Here is a 19,701-nt window from a genome sequence, read left to right as displayed (position 1 = left end):
AATAACCGAATGCCTTAAATCCCCGCTGGGAAAACTGCGGTTGACAGTGCGCTTGGACTTGACTTCATCGAAGCTCGAGGGAGAGCAAAAGAGACCCTGTGAACTTAGCACCCGACTTTCATAAAAAAAAATTTTTGTATGTGCATTTGATTACGCTCGGTTTGTACCCGATTGTACCACAGGTTATTTCGTTTGTACCTCAAAGGGGCGAAAGTTACGGAGGGTTAAAAAATCATCAGCACCCCACTTTGAGATACAATAATCTTTTAAGTGCCATTTGGTTAAGCATCGTTTGTACTCGTTTGTACCGCATTTCGTTTCGTTTGTACTCTCACGGGGGTGAAAATACGAAATATCGAAAATTCGTATAAGAGTAACTTCGTCATTTTTAGAGATATTTTAAATCCGCAAGCGGGTGCTGTTTCGGAATCGTTTGTACCCGTTTGTACCACCTCCAGTTTTGTTTGTATCCTTAAGAGGGTGATTGTACCAAATTTTCAAAATTGGGGTAAGAGCAATCTTCGCCATACACACACACACACACACACACACACGCGCGCGCGGGGGGATGCAAGGGGGGCCTTCGGCCCCCTCTCCCGCACCCACCTCCGCCAGTAGGTAGCGTGGACCTCGCTTTACAACTTAGCATGTATTTTAAGTTGTAAAGTGAGGTCCACGCTGCCTACCGGCGGAGGTGGGTGCGGGAGAAGGAGCCAAAAACCCCCCTTCCACCCCCCTCCCGCGCGCGTGTGTGTGTGTATGGCGAAGATTGCTCTTACCCCAATATTGAAAATTCGGTACAATCACCCCCTTAAGGGTACAAACAAAACTGGCGGTGGTACTAACGGGTACAAACGATTCTAAAACAGCACCCGCTTGCAGATTTAAAATATCTCTAAAAATGACAAAGTTACCCTTATACGAATTTTCAATATCTCGTATTTTTACCTCCTTAGAGGGATCCTAAACTGATCCAAATTACCGACAATTACAGGGAGAGTTCCAACTTTGAGTAGACTGTATAGAACTTAAAAATTTTTGTACACAATTGAAATATGCACGAAAACAAATTGTGCGACTGTTGATTTCAAGATAAAAATCGGAAAAAATTAAAAAAATACATTTTTAAGCTGTCACCTACCGTAAACGTTTGCTTAATACAGTAGTTGTACAGTTTGTATGTACAAAATGAGATACACGCACCATTCGTATAATGTAAACAAAGAATACCGTACATGAAAAACTAAAATTAAAAACGTAACAAAAAAGTTTGAGCTTTCGCTACTATTTTGTGCAAAAGCACATGCAGGTTGATATGATAAGCAGTATTGCGTGTAGCGAGAGATGGCGCAGCGATTGAACAAGGACAGATTACTATAGTTAAACAAGGACAGATATAGAGAAAACAGGATTAGAAATGTTGACATTATCGACATCGAGGAAGTTCGGCCTTCGCTATAGGATCCCCTTAAGGGCATCCTATAGTGGCAGTAGTTACCGACATTTTTTCATTTTAAGAAATCTTTGAATTGGCTTTACAGAATTGCAAGTTTTTGGTCTAGAATTAAAGTACGCACAAAAATCTACATCGCGACACACGATTTCATATCGGGAACAAAAAAAAATTAAAAATTTTACTAATTTGGGCACATACAGCTGTCATCTGACGACAATAACAAAATTACTGCAGTTTATATATATATAATGACACCCAGGCGACGTAGGGACAACATGTAGGAACAATATTGTGTAAATAAAACCAAGATTCAACGTCTAGAAAAAAAGATTTTCTAAAATGAAGGTTTATTAAGCTAAAGCACATTCAGGTTGATAGGATAAGCAGTATTGCGTGTAGCGAGAGATAGCGCAGCAATCAAACAAAGACAGATGCCTCTTGTTAGACAAGGACAGATATAGATATATAACATAGAAAACAGGATTAGAAATGTTGACATTACCGACGTCGAGGAAGTTCGGCCTCCACTATAGGATGCCCTTAACGGTACAAACAAAATAAAAAACGGGTACAAACAAGTACAAACGATGCTTAATCGAATGGCATTTGGAAGATTACACAGCCCCACAAAAAAAAATTTTTTTTCTGTCCGGCGGACCGGACTAGTCAATTCTTACGTATTTTGGGTCGCTGAATCCGAATCCGAGGTCAGAATTCAAAAGTTGGTTTGTGTTTTTTTTTTAATCTCAAAAAACATACTTTTTTAGTACATTTTTGAACCGTAATAAAAAAGCGCGAGCTAGTTTCGAAATTTTGACCGTGGATTCGGATTCAAAAGCTTGAATTACATAACAATTGGCTAGATTTTTTAATACAAAATGGCAGATCCAATATGGCGGACCCAATATGGCGGGTGTTTTTTTAAATTGATCCGATTCGCTTGAAACTTGGTACTCGGGGGTTTTTGTGGTCGCTGAGTACGAATCTGATGTCAGTTTTCCAAAATTCAAAATGGCAGATCCAGTATACCCGATGAGTTTTTGAAAATTGACCAGATTTGCCTAAAATTTGTTACTCGAGGGTTTTTGGGGTCGCTGAATACGAATCTGACGTCATATCATAACATAATCACACTGTGTTTAGGAGTGACTAGCAATTTATGTATATATATTCCATTATAATTATTATTTTATTTTATTTCATTGTTATACGTTCATGAGTCTAAGCTGCGATATAGAATATATCGATTCTCGATTAATGCCTCGATATATTCAACGCGTTCCAAGGAGCGTGCAACGCGTTCGCGGAAAACGTTTGCCAATAAGAGCGTCACACGCCTCCCTCCCTCAGAACCGACTTTCGGCTGATCGATGGCCATCGGTAGACAACTGATTAGACGAGTTCTATCCTTCAAGCGAGCGTGTTGCGAGTTGTAAATATTAGCCTAGTCGTTCACCCGAAAAGCCTTCGAGAACATTCGCGGGGAAGTCGAACGCGAGCTCTCAAGTACGAGAACGCGAGCGCGAATACCGGTGCGAAGCTGTCGAGGCAATCTCGGATTGCAGTCGAGGTCGCAGTTACGCCGATTTGGTGATCGCGATCATCCTGCCGTTCCGGTGTCAAACGCGCCTTCTTACGCCTGCGCGAACGCTTAATTTGAACTTTTACACTGTGAGTGCACGCTGTGCGCATACGATTGCATAACGACAATCTGTGAAGGCCTGTGCCGCATTCGATTGATGTTAGACTTCAGTGCTTGTAATAAATTGAACTTATTATTCAACCAACGGACATTCGGTTAATCTAACATTGACCTTCGCTCCATCCATCGAATCATATTTACATCTCTTGTCCTACCACGCGCTCCAAAACATCTCGCTCCAAAGTCACATCTCTCTTTCTCTCTCGCACTCTCTTGCTCCCGTCGCTCTCACCTCTCGCTCTCTCTGAGCGATCCCGGCGTCTCTCTCGTTCGCCGCGACAAATCTTGCTCGCGCGCGAACACACTGAAAATGCAGTTTTTCCCACATGACTCTGAGAAAGTACAAATCTTATATATTTGACGTCCAAGACCACAATAGTCAAAGTATATCCACCCTGGCGAAAATGAGAAGTTTTATAAACGTTTGTTTGATGTTTACGTGAGCGTTTGCGGAAGTTCGTTGAGAGTTTAGAAACGGTCAGTAGAGAGTTCGTAGAGCGGAAATTGCAACGCTGCAGCGTTTGAAAGGCGTTTGTATATAGTGTTTTTGAGAGTTTGCACAGCGTTTACATGACGTATGACGTTTGCTGAGAGTTCTTTAAAACATTTAGAGATCCTCTGTTAAGCGTTTAGGCTGCATTCGGAAACGTCACCCGGGTACACACGGGTATACTCCCTTCTCCTTCTAACTCGCTGAGATAGAAAAAGAAGGGAGTATACTCGTGTGCACTCGGGTGACGTTTTCGAACGCAGCCCTGATAAGTCGAAAGCGTTTGCTTTCATCATTGAAAACTGCGTGCAGCCTCTATTAAAACGCTGTATATAACGTTTCATGAAAGTTCTGAAAAGCTGAGGCAACGCTTTTCAGAGAACGCTCAGTAAACGCTGTGTGCAGAGAGTTGCTGTCAGATTTTTCAAACGTTTAGCAAATGCTTTTCCCAACGCCGTAAGACAAGCGTTTGAAAGGCTCAAAACAATGTGACACACTACTAGGCGGCCGGTCCTCGCGGGCCGGTCGTCGCACGAGCCCGGTTTGCCGTACGGCGCCTCTGCCCGTCGTCGAGATCTCACCGCTTACGACGGCACGGCGTCTAACGGTCGAACATGAGTTTCGCGAGTTCGATGTCGAGACTCGGAATCGTCTGTAGACGACTTAGGTCCAAGACTTAAGGCATAACTTAGGGACAAAGACTTAAGGCATAAAACATTGCCAAGACAGCCATTCTGCTTAGGGCCATAAGCTCAATAGAGGCTGCACGCAGTTTTCAATGATGAAAGCAAACGCTTTCGACTTATCAGGGCTGCGTTCGAAAACGTCACCCGAGTGCACACGAGTATACTCCCTTCTCTTTCTATCTCAGCGAGTTAGAAGGAGAAGGGAGTATACCCGTGTGTACCCGGGTGACGTTTCCGAATGCAGCCTAAACGCTTAACAGAGGATCTCTAAATGTTTTAAAGAACTCTCAGCAAACGTCATACGTCATGTAAACGCTGTGCAAAGTCTCAACAACACTATATACAAACGCCTTTCAAACGCTGCAGCGTTGCAATTTCCGCTCTACGAACTCTCTACTGACCGTTTCTAAACTCTCAACAAACTTCCGCAAACGCTCACGTAAACATCAAACAAACGTTTATGAAACTTCTCATTTTCGCCAGGGTGGATATACTTTGACTATTGTGGTCTTGGACGTCAAATATATAAGATTTGTACTTTCTCAGAGTCATGTGGGAAAAACTGCATTTTCAGTGTGATTATGTTATGATATGACGTCAGATTCGTATTCAGCGACCCCAAAAACCCTCGAGTAACAAATTTTAGGCGAATCTGGTCAATTTTCAAAAACTCATCGGGTATACTGGATCTGCCATTTTGAATTTTGGAAAACTGACATCAGATTCGTACTCAGCGACCACAAAAACCCCCGAGTACCAAGTTTTAAGCGAATCGGATCAATTTGAAAAAACATCCGCCATATTGGGTCCGCCATATTAGATCTGCCATTTTGTATTAAAAAATCTAGTCAGTTGTTATGTAATTCAAGCTTTTGAATCCGAATCCACGGTCAGAATTTTGAAACTAGCTCGCGCTTTTTCATTACAGCTCAAAATGTACTAAAAAAGTATGTTTTTTGAGATTAGAAAAAAAACACGAACCAACTTTTGAATTCTGACCTCGGATTCGGATTCAGCGACCCAAAATACGTAAGAATTGACTAGTCCGGTCCGCCGGACAGAAAAAATTTTTTTTTTTGTGGGGCTGTGTTATTAGCGCTTGAAACCGATCTCGAAAACTCTCCCACTCTTCGAATTTACCTGAAAACGGAGGCAATTGTATGGGAGGCAAGTGCATTAATGAAAGCGACGCTGATTCGGATCGCATAGTCGACGACGCAAAGGATTGATTTGGATTGATGACGGGCTTCAGTTCCTCCAGCCGTTCAGCCATATGATCCAGCGCCTCCTGATAGTAGTCCTCGTGGATGTCCAATTGGTTGGTGGTGAAGTACTCCACGGCTTTCCTTTTGTCCTCGGGATAAGCGTGAAGGAGAGCTGCATGACCATTGACGCATTGCGCCCACGTTTCTTTGAGCGACGTTATCCGCGAACGAATTTTCGCAGGAATGTAATTATTTCGGCCCATCTTCTTGAAGTTATCTAACGCTCGGGCTACAGAATAAAGCAACGACTGTTGCTTTGCAATGAGTTCACTCATGGCGAATGTTCGTCTGCTTCACGTATACTAGAGTTTTGAAGCACTTCAATTTCACTATAATATTATGTGTTAAACTGAAACACTCAGTATGAGCGACTATTTTCAAGACGCCTGGTATTGTTCCCGAGTCGCAACGTAAACACTTAATCCGGCTCGAAGGACCAACAGTTTTTGTAGCGAATTCCACCGCGTTCGCTCCGAGTGGGCGAGAGGGAGGCGGAAAGGGAAAAGAAATGCCGGAACTCGTCTCGAGTGAGGCGATAAGGTTTCGGGACTGGGAAAATCCGGATAAATGATTTGAAAGTGTCCTCACTTGGTTAAACACATTTTAATGTTTATTACGATGGTCTGCGTATGGTCGAGCGAGACACTGAGTTGCGCTGTACAGCAAATCGGAGCGCGTGATGCGTGCCGCCAGCCCCGGAATCGATACTAGCATTGAGAAACGATCGCTGTTTCGATTTCCTGCGTTGCACGATCGACGGTACAGAGATGTGTCCTCCAGAGTGTTAGCGTTGAACTTGGAGTATCGAGCGACTCCACACTTTTCGGAGTAGCGGTCGGAACTTTATCAATTGCGGCGGACCGTTCGCTTCAAACCGAATCGCACGCAACTCAGACATGATCTGGTTGATCGCGCCGCGGCGGTCTCGTTTGGGAAACATCGCGATCACGCTCGACGATCCAGGAAGTGGCGCCGCTCGGTGGTTCGCGAAAGTATTATTTTGCTCCGACTCAATTTAGATCGTTCGATCCTAAACACCAATAAACCAATACTTTCTGAGATAATTGGTGGAAATAATTGGCACACAAAATAAAACCTTATATATATATATATATATATTGTGACGTGACGGTTTGCCGCGCGTGGCAGCGCCCCGCCGCCGTCACAAGACACAGGTTCGCGCCCTCGGGCGAGCCAGGAGAGCGACTTTGAAATCTCCAGGGGGCCTACCGAAACTTTAGAATGCGTATCATTTATTCATTTTATTTTATTTTGTATTGTATGAAAATGTGGCACCTTGCCGAGGCACCGTGCTTCGGGACCGGGATTGTGGAAGCCAACGACGGGAGCGAGACCCACGGCAAGGGACGGAGCAGCGCGAGGATATCGCGAGACCCAGTGAAAAGTCCGACCGCGGGGCACGAGGCGGACACGCACGGCGCAGCTGATCGGCGAAAGGCCGACAGGGCCGTGATAGGGCCTTTCTCCCCCGAGGAGGCGAGAGCTACCTCCAAATCAACCCCGGGACATCCAACCGGACCCGGGACGCCTGGTCAGAGTTCCCTCGGTTTGCGAGGAGACCTTCGGACGAGGGGAGTCGAGCCCGAACACGTTAAACATCGGGTGGAAAAATCTACAGCGCCAAGGATGCCTGGGGGCGCAAAGGACCCCCGCAGGATACCTGCGACAGCACGCGCGTGATCCGCGACGCGCTCAGTCCCGATTGGGCGCGACACTACGCATGATTACCGCGCAACCCCCAGGGAGGGGCGCGCTTTCGATTTCACATCGAGGGGATCACCGCTCGATCTCTCCTGGTTCGCCCGCCGACTCGAGTAGACGTCTCGCAATACAATTCGGTCGAGAAAGTTCTCGCGTATTATCGAGGATCCGGATTCCGAGCGAATGGATCATCCCCGGCGCCTGTGACGACGCTTCGGATTTCGCCCGGGAATCAGCGGGACCGGTGAGGTTGCCCTCCACAGTAATTGGTGTGTAAATAACAGCCACGGTGAAGCCGCGAGTGCCGCGTTTCTCCCGCCCCGACCTGCCGTCCTCGGATATCATGTACGCGTAGCGGTTTTCGGGTTGGCAGTGGTGCAAATCGTCGGACGCGACATACGCCGGACGCGGCGGAAACGTATTGGTGTTGGCGGTCGGTGGCGGACACGAGGAGCCTCGCGACGACATATCCGTGCGCTGCTAGGATTGGCCTCCTGGGGGTCGTCAGCAATCTGCTTTCGGAGTTCGCGTCGGCGTTCCCTTATCGCGCGTCGCCGGAGAGTGGCTGGGGTTTATTCTCTTTGGGTGTTACTTTCATTTGAGGGTTTATATTTTTAGGGTTTATACCGTCATTTTTAAGGGTTAACAATTAATTGAAGATTAACCATTAATTGAAGGTTAACCGTCATCCAAAGAAAAACCCATAAAGTTGGGTGTGATTTCGGACCGCCAATTGAAAGTTAACCATCATTTGAAGGTTAACCTTCAATTGGCGGTCCGAAATCACACCCAACTTTAAGGGTTTTTCTTTGGTGTTTTTTTAACGGTTAACACCAAAAGTTGAGTGTATTTTTCCTTAAAGGTACACACACACACACACACACACACACACACACACACACACACACACACACACTTTATACGTATATACACTTTAGAAATATATAATATATATATATATACACATACATATAGGGGAGACCGGGGCCTAACCGTCAGTTTTTTTTCGGTGCCGATTTTTAACAAGAAAATAAATAATTTTAGTTAAATGTGGTATACCACTGTAAAGAGTGAACCTTTAGCTACAAAATTTATATAGAAAATTTTTATCTACGTCGCTTTGTTTAACCGGTATAGAGCAAAAACGACAACGGTGGAAAAATTGAAATCTCAAAAATGCCGGGGTTTAACCGTCACCCCCCCCCCCCCGGGGTTTATCCGTCACACTGCATTTTCAATACATATACATACATCTAATCCTGAAAAATGATAGGATACATTTTAATAATTGTTTTTTAAGAGAAAAATATAAAAATTTATTAAAAAATAATTGTTTTACCTATTCCATAAAACATTTTAGGCACGTGAATACAGATCCTGACAAGCGCACGCATGTGTTGTGTGCCCTACGCTAGCACGCAATGCACTGTTTCCCATATGCTCTGTTTATTGTCAACTTCTTTGAGCACACGCAGCACGTATTATCCAAGTCTTCGTCAGAATCCAACCGCTGCTGCTTCCTTGATTTCGATTTACGCCCACTGCTCGTCGAAGGCTGCGGTTCTGTTTGTGTGGCATTTTTTTATTTTATCTTTTCTCACCGCAAGAACTGCCTTCTTGAGTTGCTCCTTGTCAACGGGAATCGACGGCGTCCTCGCGCCGATTCCTCGACGCGCCGACGACGACACGTCGTCGGAATCGCTCCGTCAGGACCCAGGGATTCTGTGATTTACGTCGCTTTGTACGGAGCAACGACGACGACGACGACGACGACGACGACGACGACGACGACGACCACCACCGACACCACCACGGTTACAACGGCGGCGACAATGACGCCGAGACGATGCGGCGAACGCTAGACGATGCGGTCGCACGCGCGACTGTCACTGACACAACGACCAACAACGACGATTTACCGCGGCCGGGAGTCGGGACGATCTACCGCGCGCGCGGCATGTCAACTCTCGCGCGGAAATCGCGGGATCTCAGAGCCGTGCCGTGCCTCGCCGTACCTCGCCGACGTGCCGTGAGCGCGAGCGATCTCGAAAACAACGGTCCGCCATCTTTTCGGTCGGCCAAAACATCCGTTTTGCGACGATACGTGCGTACCATTTCCCTCCTATACAAACTGACGCACGTGCAAGGGAAGACAGAATCACGCTCGAGGGAAACCTTGCAGCCGTATGCGTCGCGCCGACAATCAGGGGGCCCGGAGGTAACTACCAGGCCCACGGCACGCCAGAAAACGGTAAGAGAGTCACCGATGGCTCACCAACAGGACCAACCGAGGGGTCACGAGTGACCGCGGGTCAAATTTGGAAACGCGTTCGCGAGATCGTGGACCGATGGTCTCACGCGAGGCGGGACCATGGGTGATTCACAGGCGATGCCGATTGAGCGATCAGGGCAGGTCGGCGCCGCGAACGGACGTCCAGGTAAGAAAAGCGCGGACAACACGAAATCCGCGGGAAACGATAGTCGGTGACCGACGTATGACACCTGGTATACGCGAAAACCGGGTCGGCGTCAAAGCCCGGCCACGCGAAGGTCGAGTGACGTGACCGCCCGCGATCTAGTCACCCGAGCGTCATCGCCGGGAACAAGGGGCGGATACCGGTTAAGAATGTCACGCAGATGGGTCATCGGGGGTCGGCGTCGACGGCCGACGACACTAGGTATACCCGGACGTCTTCTGCGAGAAGTCGGTCCGGATGCATGTATTAGAGCGCGGGGTAGGACGTGCGCACAGGTCGGCGCCAGGAATAGTCAAAAACTCAGCGAGATGGAAAACCGCTACCCTGGAGCGAAAAGAGGGGGTCGACCGGAGGGCATGGCCACTGGAAATTTCCACCGAGAACTTCTGGAATGTTCGCCGGTAGTAGAAAAAGTTGTTATTGCGCCGCGGTGAACGTTCGAGAAAGTGAAAGCGGCCGGGAAGTCGCGGTGGGGGTAGCGGCCGTAAGTGGGGAGCCACTGAGAGCAGCGGCACTCGAGGCAGTCTCTCGAGGATAACCGGCGCGCTAACACGTTATCCGTATTATACACCGCGATCGCGTTAAGTCCCGCGAACGTAAGTCGAGTGTTAATAATAATAGTTAACCGGTTTCCCTAACAATCGGAAACGCCCGCGAAACGCGTTAAACATCGTCGAAACGAAAGGCGAAAGGTATCGAGATACCATAAAGGACTTGCGTGCGTTTGGCGAATTGTGCGACGCCATCTTGTGCGAAATAAATTTGTGAACAACCAAGTGTGTGTAAACCAAGGCCTGCGAATAAAGAAAATAATTATTTGCAACATAAATACGAAGTTGTCGATTAATTACATCCCACTTACCTGATCAAGCGGATGTCAGCCATGGACAGTCGTTGATCTGGATCGGAGATTATCGTCGGTGATTCATCGATGAGGGACGGAGAACGGCCATCCGTAACGAGAATCTAGAAAAGTGCAGTCGTTATTAAGTTAGCTTACCAAGTTGCGTATACTTACCTCAGGCGCGTGGCGGTCAGCCATCTTAGCTGGGCGTTGGTCCTGGACGTGGATTAATACCAATGATCCATGGGGCGGCGGCACGGATGAGGCATCCGTAGCGAGAACCTGAAAATTAAATAAATTAACCGAGTTGATTTACCAAGATACGCATACTTACCCGTGGCAGCCGATGGTCAGAAATCTCGGCCGCGCGTTGATCCTGGTCGGTGGTTAGTACCTATGATCCATGGGAAGACGGCACAGACGCGCCATCCGTTGCGGGAACCTGAAAATTTAATAAATTTTAGAAGTTAGTTAACCAACGTACTGATACTTACCTGATGAGGCGGTGGTCCGCTATCTTGGTCCTGCGTTGATATAGAGCGGCGATTGAAGTCGATGATCCGAGGATTGAGGCTGGAAGTCGTCCATCCGTGGCGGGAACCTGAAAATAAAGAAGGATTAATTAGTTTGACGACACATTCGTAAAGCATAGCTAGGAATCACGTATACATACCTTCTCGGTGAACAGAGGTCAAACCGAGTGGCGACCGTTAGACGGACAGATAGCCGCGTGAATCGGGCCTAAACCGTGCCGTACGGTCACAACCTAACCTAAAATCGCCGTGAGCCGAAGTCGTGCGCCCGGCGCGCCACAGTGACGAGACTGACGGATAAACCCCGGGTGCTTACTGACGGATAAGCACCAAGCACAAGTTTTAGGTTTGATCGCCCACAAAATATTAGACATCAACGATAATGAAAAAACTACACTGGATTCGTGTTCAGCATGCATTACTCTTTATAATCACGTACTTTGAGATTTGGAGAGCAAATATTATTGCAGATATTACAAAATTTCCACGCGCAGAAAATTTCACTTTCACCTTCCGAAAACACGTTTGCCCTCGTAAAAATCATAACACGGCAGATAACCTGCCGAAACTCCGTTGGTCACATGGGTACCATAAGCAGCGTTTACAATGTTAATAGCGAGTTCGCACAATATACAGGTTCCGAGATATTTGATTTGACGGTTCAACCCCGGCGACGGTTAGGCCCCGGTCTCCCCTATATACACACACATATATATTATAGGGTTCCCAGTCAAAATGTCTCTCCTAAATGATCTCATACAAAAAAGTCTCGGGAAAAATATCTCAGTCCAAAATGTCTCAGTTCAAAAATATCTCAATCCAAAATGTCTCAGTTCAAAAATATCTCAATCCAAATTGTCTCAGTTCAATAATATCTCAGTCAAAAATGTCTCAGTTCAAAAATATCTCAGTCCACGCTTTCCACGCGTAGAAAGTTGTAAACCCATATAGCACCTTGTCTCGGCGTGGAAAGTATATGCGTGGAGGCAGTAGGTTCCGCCCTCCTGCGGGGGGCTCCACTATTGTTAAACTAGACACATAGTGTGCCCCCAAAGTACATGCGTGGGCTTTCCACGCGTGGAAACAAAATGATATTACATTTAATTAGTATCACATTCATGAACAACCGTACATTGATATTAAATTATTCCAGTCAAATGAATATAAAAATAATAATGAAAATATAATAGATTAAACTAAATATACAAATAAATAAATAAATAAATACAACTTCTACAATGTTAAATTATGCGCGATGCCACGTAAATAAACAATAATTTCAGCTTTTCTTTCATCATACTTTCCCACAATTTTGAAAATTTTTTGTTCACGATCACGGTACCGACGCTTACTTTGAGTACCATCATTTCCAGCCAGCAATTTTTCAATTTCACGATCAGTAAATACTTGCTTTTCTTGAAGTAACTCTATGAACTTCCATACACTGACATGGGCTGCTTGGGCACGATTATTAAATCCACTGTGCCAACCTTCTACTTTGTTATTTGTTCTGTCTTCATGCTGCAAAGTTGTATCATAATGATTCTATGATGAAATAGAGTATAAAGCCCCAGTCCTCTGCTGACGTCGATTACGAATTCCAATCCAGGTCTCTTCAAAGTAATGTAATAAACGATCCAATTCTTGAGCGCGATCAACATAAAAGGGGGTAGCAATAAGTTTTTCGTAAGCTCCCACAACATCATTCGGCGGTACAAACGCAAGCGAGCATAACAATCTTAAATTTAAGGCATACTCCGCATCATTGCCGTAGTTTCCTTGCAATCCGCACGCTTGAATTTGCTTCCACACACACTGTGTGAAGTGAAAGAAACATCCTTTAATAATTGCATTCGGAAATATTTTGGCGCTTGCCGTGATAAATGCACGCTCATAATCAGCCATCACTACTTCCGGCTGAAATCTAGGCTCTATAGCTTTTAACTCTTTCAATAATGTGGAATAAATTTTTCGTGTTTTCCCAGTAGTCAGCGCGAAAACTAATGGCAATAGTTTGCCCTCAATAGCACCATGTATACTATACATTTGGTAAAATATATTAGGTACAGTATTGAATGTACCATCAGCATACATAATTCTACTAGACCGCAACATATTCATATTGTTGTTTGTAGTGAATATCAAAAGCCGATCACTTCTCTTGGCAGTTGTAATCGTAACATCTCGTTGTAAAAATAAGTCGGAACTTTTTGTAATGCAATATTCCTGAGGGACGACAAGCTCAGCAGCAGTAGTAGGATTAGCTGGCAAATTTTGACTAGCATTACGTATACGATTTACCGTGCGACTCAAGTCCCGACGACTTGCTCACCAGAAGCAGCGACAGAGACATTAGCAACGGACGCGGAAACAATAGTTGCAGTAGGTTCTTTACTATGCTGGGCTGTATTCCTCAATTTTGCCATTGCGACTATAACCTCAACTTTAGCTGGCTCCGGAGCGTGTGTATGATCAATTTCATCTATAACATTACCTGTAAAAATAATTACACGCTTGATAACTAAAGTATTATTAGGTATTATTATTATTAAAGTATTATAATAATTAAATAACAGCAAACAAATAATTTACCATCTTCGTCTTTTGTTGTCGTATTACAACTACTACGACATTTTCCGGTGCCGTAATAAATACACCTCCAAACATGATGATCGGAACTCTGACGATAATAGCGATAAATATAGCCATCATGGATAAGGTTATATCCTTTCTTTTGATTTTGTACTAAGTGTAACGGCATGTTAACAATAAAAATCAGCAATTAGTTAACGAGCTTCAACGTACTTAACGAGCCAATAATACACGAACCACCCAATCAACAGCGAATCAACCAGCCATCATGTATACACATTCAACTAATGCCATCTCTTATAAGCCAACAATAGAAACATGTGCCTCGTTTAAATCGACGATTTAGAACGTTGATGAATCCACCAGACGTTCCATCACATGACGTCCCATCATTATTATTTTACTCGAGATATTTTTGTTCGATACATTATTGTCTGAGATATTTTTGGACTGAGATATTTTTGAACTGAGACATTTTGGACTGAGATATTATAGACGAGATATTTTTGCTGAGGTGTTTTGGGCTGAGATAAAATGAGGGGTCGCCATATTATAGGTATATGAAGACAGTATATAGTCATATTTAGAAGAAATATACGAACAAAATAAGACTTATCCATTACCTGAGGACAATAACACTCCAAAAAGTCTTGAATAAATACACAAGGACATGACAGTAAAAAATAATTAGATTATATTATCATTAACTTTTTAAATTTGAATTTATTAGAACAGATACTTGTAATTTAATAATATAATTATCCATAATGTAATTATCATATTTTTACGAAGAAATGATCTTGATTTACGTATATCATAATATAAATTAATGGAAAAATAAAATATAAGTCTTACAACGTAATTTTTGCAAATAGTGAGTACTTATACATGTTGACAGTACAAACATTTTGTTATCATTATTTATTATAAACGTTGTCAAGAATTGTTAGTTATTTACTGTCGAGCAGAATTTGCCAAAGAAATTTTGTAAGAAAAATTGTAAAAGAAATTTTCTAAAAGAATTTGCGCAAAATGGATGAAAATTGGGGTCATTATTTCGTATAACAGAAAATATTCTTTTAAAAAATTTGCTTTTAGGTATACATGTTATACAACAATTAATGCAAAGCTCTTTATACGGTTTTTAAACTAAAAGACTACACATGCACAACCGTACAAATAATATATTTTAATTATAAAAATACTTTTAAAAAATATATATATACTATAAAGAATAACACACAGAGTAACAACGTTTTTATCACATTTCTTTATGAAAGTGTTTTATCGGAGCAGTTACTTTGTGAGGAAATAAAAGGATCTCAGAATTCAGACCTATACTCCGTTCATCGAGAGAAAATCCACGGATTAGACAAAAACTCGTCCGTTTCGGACAGATTCCGCCCACAAAAAGCTCTCCTCGATCCACACCGAGCGTGCCGTGTACTTACGTATCGTGGTACTTAATAGCGCGCTACGTTTTCACTTTGCCCGTCTATGTGTAACCCGTGGATGTTCTCTTGCTGGATGGAGTATACCTACTCAGACTATAATAAACGTGAAATTAAAAAAAAATATGACCCAATACAGCTAGCAGTCTTTTTTCTAAATATCAAAATAACACAACAATCATAAATGACTTTCTTTAAATTTCTAAAACAAAATAATCTGTCAAAGTAGATTCTCATCAAAAGTTCTATCATTTGGTAAGTAATAATAAAGTACATATAATCTCATACTGTTCGATCTCTACAAAATAGTTTCTCGAGAGGAGTTTATATTACTCATAATAACTAAACTGAAAGCTCATTTAATTTATTATTCACGAAAGAAAGTACTTGTTCTTCTGCGAGTCCTTAATTATTTCTATTTCCCAAGCTGCCGTCACGCTGCTTACGCCATTTTGCATCTTTTAACCATCCAGCCAAGGCTGCATCTGCTTCAGTGAGATCACTATCCGGAAAGGCTATTTGAAGAGTTCAAGACACATGTACATATAACACAAAACATCTTGCATTTTTTACATACAAATAATAATAATAAACTTAATGTATTAGTAAATAATTACCTTGAAACAAATTGCATAGTTTGAGAGTTTTGAAAGCTATTTTCCCGTTACCTCCGTCACAATTCATTTTACCTGCCAGTGTGTTAGAGAGTAATTTTGTTAGCATGTTTGTTGCACTTTTTCTTTCGGGATTCTTCGCGCTCAGCTTCATGTGATTAGACATGTAGTGACATTCCAAACAACAAATAACTAACATTAGTAAACACGTAGACGAAAACTTTTTCAAGTACGTAAAGAAATGAATTATACTTACAGCAGCAGCCAAATTATGATCCGCCTGTAAGAAAGTCTCAAATTCTTTTAAATGTTGTTTTGTGTGCAAAGGTAATGCTGGCATTATCTCAGGACGCGAAATTCTCTTTTCTGAGGGTATTATAGCTCTCATAAGCTTGCTCACGTTCATATTGAGAATGTCTACTTTTCCAGAAATTTCTTCCACTGTAACTAGTGTCCTGTTAACTTTCAGTTCGGTGTTTAATGTCTTATCTGCAACAAATACAGAAAAATTATAGTAATACAGGCACTGAAAGCAAACATTTATTTTACACTAGTATTGCAACAAAATGTTACCTGTATTCTTATCATGCAACTGTTCTTTAAACAACCCGGGAAAAAAAGATTATATATAATTATATATAAATATATATGATTATATATGAATTTTGTCTCTATATGATCATATATAATTATATATAATTATATATGATTATATATGAATTTTGTCTCTATATGATCATATATAATTATATTATATAATCATATAGGGTTATATATACTTCCATATGAATTTTATATGGATCCATATATGAGTGCATATATGATCTATTGTTCATATCTAGTTATATTTGGAATTATATATGTCCATATATAATTATATATGGACCCATATATAATTTCATATAATCCGCCATATAATCATATATATTTATATATAATTATATATAATTATATATAATCTTTTTTTCCCGGAAATGTACGTCGATGGGAAGCGCTTGAACTAGATAATTTTGGTGTATCATTACAATTAGAAGCATTGCTACTGCATCGCGCGGTGTCCACAGAATCAATGTTAAAAGTTGATATTGGTTGATGATCAGTTGATGTAAGATCATTCGTTAAAGTTGAATCATCACTACTGAACACACAGTCAGGTACTTGCGTCAATGATTGTACGTTCGAAGAAAGAGTCATCCCTTCCTGAACAGCACTTTCGTCACAGTTAACAGGGCTATTTATAAGTAATGAATTGCAAGAGGTTGAGGATTTTAAGGGACTTTTTGTCTTGCTGAATGAGGCCAATGATTCCGGCCTTTTCATTTTAGAGGCTGCAATTGTTTTGCTGTTTGAACTACCGTCTTCAATTCCGTCGCGTAAGAATGCTAAGTAGATGACTCTTTTCTTTCAACAGTCATTTTTCCTCTTTTAGGCTTTTTGTTATTTAACTTAATAATAGAGGAACTCTTCAACAATTTTAACGAGATGCTGGCATCTGAATCAATATCACAATTTTGAGTATCGGAAGAAACTTTTTTGAAAGGCATAGCAGGGGAAGCAGGAATAATTTTTGTCGTTATTTTTGAAAGGACACTAGAATCAGTATCACTGTCTGACTCAATTTGCCGAGCCTTTCTCTTTCTTCTCCCTCGGCCCATATTTTGCTCTATCTCTGTTTCATAATTTGAATCAGCGAGGAATCCGGAAACAGCTTCGCGGGCTTGTTGTTATTTACCTGAATGGAGGAAAAATTAAAGTTTTAAAAAAATATCTACATATTCCGATCTCATAATAATGTGTGACAATCTGTATATAAAAATTTTTATAAGAGAATAAAATAAAATTTTACTATAAAATTTTTTAATTTCCACATCGTGTTTTGGCCAATCAGTTTTAAAAGATTGTTCAGTTTTCACCAGTTGTGCGACAGATTTTGGATTAGGGGGCCAATATGTTTGTCCACACATTTCATCGTCAAAGTCTGTGCAGATCCACTTTCTTAAACCAACGTTAATGTATATATCTGGATCTTCATTTGTGAGCAGAAATTTTAGCACAACAAATTGTGAAACAGAAAATAAAAAGTGTAAAGTGTAAAGTGTAAAAATAAAAATACACTATGTGTATTAACATATTATATTCTATAAATGTGATATCTACATATTTTTTCTTGTGTAATACTGCATGAAGTTTCTTTAAATCAGTGGAATTGTGTGAAAGTAATGGCATACACAAGAAATTATCTCTATTTGGAATCAAATAGCACTTGCACTGAACATCACTGACAGGATATGCTACTCTTCTTTCCTCAAGTTGAGAAACACATATAATACCTAGTTCAGAAGAGAAAAGTGGATAGGGGAGACCGGGGCTCGTTGGCACCGTTTTCACAATTTCGGCATTTGAGTTTTTATACAACTAATTATCATGATTAAACATTACTAATATGATAGAGAGAACCTTTCTCTATATTTTCATGCCAGGAACGCTCCTGTATACTGTATAGTTTGTGACGTGACATTGTCGCGTCCACCGCCCAGACGGTAGCTCGGCCGAGGGGAAGGTCGGGGATGGCGCCTTGACTCGAGTAGGGGAGGGTCAATTGCGCTAATTATATTTTAAGTTAGATTTTATAGAAACAACAGGTGGTGCCGGAGCGTGGGATCGATGAGGAAGGAGAGATGTAACGACTAATGTCGCAGCGAGGGACGGATGAGCACGTGGGGGAACGCGAGACGGAGTGGTTGGCCGACGGGCGGGCCACCAGGGCCCACCGCCGAGGAAGCGCATTAGAATGTCTTGCACAGCACGATCCTGGCCCCGCCGCAGCACAACCAAGGGTGCACCACCGCGACTGCAGCGCGGGTGGACGACCCAGACATTTCCTCCGACGGTACCGAGGGGCCGAGCGGCACAGCCATGGCCTGGCCAGCCGGGCTGGAAACGGCGATGGGCCCGCAGATATGACACCCCATTTGAATGGGCCGCGGAAAATGACGGACATCGTGAGCGGCGCCGCGAGTCAGGGCGGCACGCACGACCAATCGGCGAGGCGGAAAACTGCGAGCTTGGGGCGCGTGCGCGGGGGCCCAGCGTGGTCCCGCCAGACCGGCCACTCCTCACTGTCGAACCAGCCGCAGCCGAGGTGACATCCCCTGTAAAGTGCCCCGACGCCGCCGAGCAGCAGCGAGCAGCAAATTGTAAGATCTCCACTCCGGTACTGCCGCGATATTAAGGGCTCGATCTCGGCCACGGCCCCGTACGATTAACTGCAAGTATCGATTAGATTACCGTGTAGATCGATCCGATTAACCTCTACACGTGGCGACCGGCTCCCGTTACCGCGGATGCCGATTAGATTTGTCGTGGCATTTAGCTGAGATCGCGTGCGCGGGGCTGGCTGAGATCGTACCCGGAAGGTTTATTGGAAGGCCCTCCTCGGAAACTCTTACGCGGCCGACAGTCAATTCGCGTTTAATGTATTGTGTTGCGTATCTGCGAATCTGAATATTTGTCGCGTATGGGAGCGTACCGTGAACGGTGCGTTTCGGAAAATATTGCGTTTATTGTGTAGTGTTGCGTATGTGAGAGCGTGCCGCGGACGGCGCGTTTCGGGAGATATTGCGTTTGGATATATTGCGTTGTCCTACCGAGAGCCTCGCGGATATTTTGTGTCGCATTGCGCGGGCAAGTATCGTCGCGCTTGCTCGAAAGGAAATCTCGCGAACGTGTTTACGGTATAATGTTGCGTACTTGGGAATATTTGTCGTGCGATTGGACGCATTGCGTTAGTGTTGCGTATTTGCGAGTGTTAATGAGATAATTGTGATATTGTGTAGTGCTGCGTCTTTGCGAATATTAATAGAGATAAT

The 19,701-nt window shown here is 43.2% G+C and overlaps 1 pseudogene; it reads right to left on the bottom strand.

The window, feature by feature from the left end:
* Positions 1 to 15,258: 15,258 nt before the first annotated feature.
* On the bottom strand, positions 15,259 to 18,804 carry LOC139784442 (uncharacterized; annotated as a pseudogene).
* Positions 18,805 to 19,701: the final 897 nt, after the last annotated feature.

This window comes from Temnothorax nylanderi, unplaced genomic scaffold (genome assembly GCF_030848795.1).
Source record: "Temnothorax nylanderi isolate EJ_2023f unplaced genomic scaffold, tnyl_v1.0 TNYL_tig0628_pilon, whole genome shotgun sequence".
Taxonomy (NCBI): Eukaryota; Metazoa; Arthropoda; class Insecta; order Hymenoptera; family Formicidae; genus Temnothorax; species Temnothorax nylanderi.
This window is presented reverse-complemented; position numbering and strand designations above follow the sequence as displayed.